The following is a 6,061-nucleotide window of genomic DNA, read 5'->3' on the forward strand; positions in this document are numbered from 1 at the left end:
TGCGTACTGCTGCACATTGACCCCGCTCAAGATGGCGGCCGTTGACTCCGCCATTTTACTGAGAACCGCGGCCCGCAGCTGCTCCCAGGACCGTTCGCTGCGACCGCGGGGCCACTGCAATTTACTCGGGTGTCGAAGCCTCCAGTGGACCTTTATAACATCTCACTGCCCACTCCACCGCCTCCAATCCTCCCCATCTACCGGCTTCATTGACTTGCCTGCACTCGAAAATTGTCAACTCCTTCGACCAGCTCTTGCTGCAGGATGTTAAATTGGAATGTGGAATTTCATCCCTGAAGCTCTCTGCCTCTCTACCTCACTTTCCTCTTCAAGATACTCCTTAAAAGCTACGCCTTTGCCCAAGTTTTTGGTCACCTGCCCTAATATTTCCTTATGTGGCTTGTTGTCAAATGTTGTTTTGTAACATTCCTCAGAAATGCTTTGGAACGTTTTATTACATTAAGGTGTTATATAAAAACAAATTAAGTGTCATTGACTTGGACATATATCACTGTTCCGACATCATCACTGGGTGAAAAAAGTGTAATTCCTTAACTAACAGCATTGTGGGAGCACCTTCACCACATGGACTGTAGCTGTTCAAGAAGGTCAAACATCATCTTCTCCACAGGTAACTGGGGATTGGCAATATATGCTGCAGGTCTTGTTAATGACACCCAAATCCCAAGAATAAATTTTAAAAACTTGTATGTAAATATGGATATGTAAAATAGATTAAAAACACCTACAAAAATAATTGTTCTTTAAACAATATTCTTTTACATTGTCTGGACAGTGTCCGTTTAGCAACCTGATCTCCCCTAGAATCTACCTCCCATGACAATTTCACATTGGAAATTGCTGGGCCCGACTGGGTTCCAAAGTCCTCAGGGTTAATCCCAGCAGCTTCTCCTCCATCTCCACTCCAGCTCAAACTCATGCAACAAAGGCTTCCAAAAGGGAATTGGATAAATTGCTGGGCTATGAGGAAAGGGCAGGGGAGTGGGACAAGCTGATTTACTGTTCTGGAGAGCCAGCACGAGCATGACGGCGAAATGGCACCTTCTGAATTGCAATCACTCAATGATCCTCAGATTCAATGAAAAAGGACCTACACCGGAGGCCAGGGACCAACTTCTGCAACCAACACGCAGCCCATTACAAATCAGTTGTTAAATGGTCCATCTCTGTTTCTAGACTCAGTTCTGTGAGCAACAGCTGCAATAAAACAAATACAAAATATTGTGTTTGCTGTAAATCTGAAAGAAAAAGAGCAAATGCTGGAAATGCTCCAGGTCAGACAGTAACTGTAGAAAAAGAGAGTTAACATTTCAGGATGTGCAGAATCAATTACAGGGAATAAAAATTCAGCAGAATTTTATGGTCAATATAAGCTCAGAAGCAGAAGAGAATGATCTCTAGTGCAGGAAAAACAATTCCTGACCACGGGAAGGTAAAGCTGGTAAATCAGCAGTGGAAAGACGGGAGACGGGCAGCAGGGGACACCTCATTTAGACACAGCTGGCAGAAATAACAGGGAAATACCAAACATGTTTAAAATACACCCATTGTTCGAGGGAGAGGAAGTTAAACAATGGAAAAGAGGTGATCAGGGAGGCAGAGGTGAAACAGAGCAATGGATGGACATAGATTCAGATCCACAGTAAAGAAGCCACACCAGCCCCAAAGCTATGGAAACCAGAGCACAGCACTAAAAGCTCTAAATTGTAGATGAATGTTCAATAATACTCACCTCTGAAACAATTTCACTGTTTTCAAATTTAAAATCTTCTGCCAGAGCCTGCAGCTGGAAAGATATTACAAGCAGTGAAAGCACCTGTAAAAGGATATTACAAAAGTCATATGTGTCAGTCCAGGTTTGAAATTCAGAGGAGACAAACGTTTATCTTGGTTTGAGTTTCCTGTGTGTTGATCCTCCCCTTCTAACCCTCTGTAAAAGGAGTTTCCAAAATCCATCACTGTTTGTCCAGGATAGAAATTCACAACATTCCCTCCTCCTGGCCTAGGATTACTTAAGCAGTGACAATTTCCATTGGAAGCAGGTCAGAGAAGGTTTACTAGGCCAATTCCTGGAGTGAGGGGGGTTGTCTTATGAGGAAAGGTTGAGCAGGTTGGGACTATACTCATGGGAATTTATAAGAATGAGATGTGATCTTATTGAAACATGTTAGATTCTGAGGGCTCTTGACAGATGCTGAGAGGGTGTTTCCTCTCATGGGGGAATCTAGAACAAGGGTAGGGGGCACAGTTTACAAATAAGGGGGTCTCTCATTTTACACAGAGGAGGGGAAATTTCTTATCTCAGAGGGTCATGAGTCTGTGGAATTCATTTCTCCAGAGAGCAGTGGAGTCTGGGTCATTGAATATATTCAAGGTTGAGTTAAGCAGATTTTTGATCTACAAGGGACACAAGCGTTATGTTGGGGGTGGTGGGGGGGGGGGGGGGGGGTGGGGGGGAGGGAGGGGGCGCAGACAGGAGAGTAGAGTTAAGGCGACAAGCAGACCAGCTATGACCTTATTGAATGGCAGAACAGGCTCGATGGGCTGAATGGTCTCCTGATGTTCTTATTCCGGCGCTTGGGAAGACCGCGCATGCGCCCTGCAGCAAATTGCCCCTTCGGAAGATGGCGGCCGTTAACCAGGGTCTGTTAACAGAAATAGAAACACCTGGAAAAACTCAGCAGGTCTGGCAGCATCGGCGGAGAAGAACAAAGTTGACGTTTCGAGTCCTCATGACCCTTCAACAGAACATCCTCTTCTCCGCCGATGCTGCCGGACCTGCTGAGTTTTTGCAGGTGTTTCTGTTTCTGTTTTGGTTTTGCATTTCCAGCATCCGCCGTTTTTTTGTTTTTAACCAGGGTCTGTTCCCCGGAGCTGCAAACGCCATTCCCATTCCTGCACAGTCTGATTCTGGGCTTGCGGCCTACATCGGGTGTTTATGAAGCCTCCTTTCCCTACCCTCACCTCCCGGCTAAATTCCTCCCTCACCCATTTCCAAAAACCTCTCCCGCACTCACTGGGCTCCGATCAAAGTGACATTGCGCATGCTCCCAACTGATCAGCACGGCGCCTGCGCACTGGGCTCCTGTACAGTGACTAGAGCACATTCACATCCGCACGGAATGTTGGGTAACAGCAGCGCCATTGACACTCGAAATACAAAATAGAAAATCTTTCTGTTAACCAATTGGGATAAATTAATTTTAAAAAAAGACACGTAAATGTTTGTGAATTTGTGTGCTGCTAGGTTCCATCTCCCAACGTGATTTAAATCTTTGCTCCATTCGGAATACACTGAGTTTTTAAAGCTTTTTCCAATGGTTCCCCTCTCTCTCCTCCCATGCAGGTGCTGACCCTGGCTGGGTTCAATCCCACAGTCACTGGTTCCTCTCTTTCTCTCTCTATCTTATGTTACTGAATATTCACTCTTTGATATAATGATACAGCACAGATGGACACTATTCAGCCCATCATCCCTGTGCTGACCTTTTTGGACGATCTATCCAAGTAATTCCACAGCCCGGCTGGTACTGTCAAAATGATGCATATCTGCTGTAGTAATGCAGGAGGTGAATGGGAAAGGATCTCCCGGAATCTGGGAATATTGACTGACCAGTGTTCTGAGCTGAAATAAAACCGCAAGTGCCACAAAAACTCAGCAGGTCTGGCAACTCCTCTGGAGAGAGGAACAGTGTTAGTGTTTTGATTCCAATATGATTCTTTATTTTATTCAATCATGGGATGTAGGTGTCCTATCCCTAGTTGCCCTAGCTCAGAGGGCATTTAGAGTTAACCACATTGCTGTCACATGTAGTTACCATTTCACTAAATGACATTTGTGAACCAGATGGGTAGTCATCATTCGACTTTTAATTCCAGATTTTTATTCGCACTGTGGTGGGATTATCCAGCGCATTGCCCTGGGTCTCTGGATTACTAGTTTAGCAATTACCGCTCTGCCGTCTACTCCCCTCCTTCGAAACTGAAATGGACAGCCATTTTTGCTGTATTCTGACTTTAAAACTTACCGTGCTTTTTATTTTATACTACAAACATGACCACTCCCTTTGCCTTTTGTTCAATCACATCTTTGTTTAATCTCTCCCGTCCTCCTGACCTTCTCTTTTGTTGTACCTGACCCTCCCCACTTTTCAATGCCAGAAAACCCATCCTATTTCTCCATCTCTTCAGTTCTGAAGAAGAGTCACATTGCAGTCGAAACATTAAATCTGCTTCTCTCTCCACAGATGCTGTTAGACCTGCTGAGTTTTTCCAACACCTTCCGATTTTTATTTCAGATCTCCACTATCCGCAGTATATTGCTTTTATTTAAGGGTTCACTGGTTAGTTAAGTACAGAGTACTTGGTCGAGTTTAATTCGATAATTCTGCACACCCCACATACCACAGTGACATTATTAACAAAGGGCCAAGTGAAGGGAATATCCCTGATGTGATAGAGTAGATGAATTATGGAGTTACGAATCAAGGATATTAATATGCTGTAACCTCACAAATGCCAATTAGCTGGGATGTTGCAGTTTGAAAGAACCCCACATACTTGTCCAGTGAAAGAGGCCGTGTCCATTGGACATATTAGGGCCACACCACTGTCCAATTTCACTGGTGTTCATGTGGATGGATCTCAACTTTATGAATAAGGACTGTATCAGACTGTTGCTGCATCTTATGTCCCTCATGACAGCTGTAATATCCTTATTAAATACTCAACATAATATTTAACCCAGAAATCTGAGCTTATTGTGATCACAGCCCTTCAAACTGCCACTGATGGAAACTCCAACTATTCAGAAACTATCCATTGGTTGTAACTCCCTCAGGGAAAACCTTCCTCTCTAGCAAAAAAAAACACAACTTCTCCACAACAGAAAGGAAACCACTCACCCACCACTCCAAATGCCGAATGATTTGGTATATTGCTGGTAAGTGACGGGAACAATTTGCTATTTGTAATGTGAATGTACATCAGCAGCAAGAGTTAGTGAAGAGGGTGATGGTAATACCCAGGCAGACTGACTCACCAGGAAAGTTACTCCAGAGGGAATTCCATGGGATCCACCCAGAACACTGGCACTGGTACGACAGACTCCAGTTAAACGTGATTTAAAAACTTGTCAGGACCATGACCCTGATGTGACTGTGGCCAAAGAGGCCGTACACCATAGCAAAGACTTTCCCTCATCCTTTCTCAGCAAGGACTCATTCATCCAACAAGGGTGGCTCTAATTTGACTTGGGTCACACTTTGATGCCTCAGAAAAGAATTATTTTTGTTGATGGATCAAATTTGGGACATGTTTCTCTTTTTCCAATCCTCGATATGTTGCATAATTACTATTGACAACACAGGATGCACCAGGATGTCCATCACTACCTGAACCTGTGACCAAATTAACCCGGACTCGTGAACGGACATGTCTCATCTGAATGACGTTCCGTGGGAAACATTGCAGATTGATTATACAGGCCCACTACCCACAGTAACAGGAAGGGACCGGTATATCCAGGTAGTTGTAGTTATGCTTACCTGGTGGATTGAATCTTTCCCTGCCTGTAAAAAATGATGCAGCCACTACAGCTAAAATCTTGTGGGAACAGATCTTTATCAGATGGGACTTTCTGAAAAGGATAGAGAGTGATATTGGTTCTCATTTCACAGCTGAATTAATGCAGCAGTTCCGTCATCTTGTGGTTGTGGAACAACATTTCCACATCACCTACCACCGAGCAGTTAGCGGGATAGTCGAGGGCTTTACTTTTCTATAAAAACAGTACTGAGAAAAGCTGTCATGAAGGGAGCTGATGATCTGGTCAAGGTCAACTGCCTTGCCTGGTGTGTTAATGACCATTCACTCCCATCCTGTGCACTGCTCCAATTGCAGCCCAATTCAGCTCATGACAGGGCACAAAATGCAGATTGTGCATCGCCCTGCGATCCTACTCCCCATTGCTACTCGACAGATTCAGGATCTGTTTCTCCAGAACCTCCAACAAACCTCAGCATCCTCCCTCAGTGGGACT

The sequence above is a fragment of the Cetorhinus maximus genome, unplaced genomic scaffold (assembly GCF_964194155.1).
Source record: "Cetorhinus maximus unplaced genomic scaffold, sCetMax3.hap1.1 HAP1_SCAFFOLD_495, whole genome shotgun sequence".
NCBI lineage: Eukaryota > Metazoa > Chordata > Chondrichthyes > Lamniformes > Cetorhinidae > Cetorhinus > Cetorhinus maximus.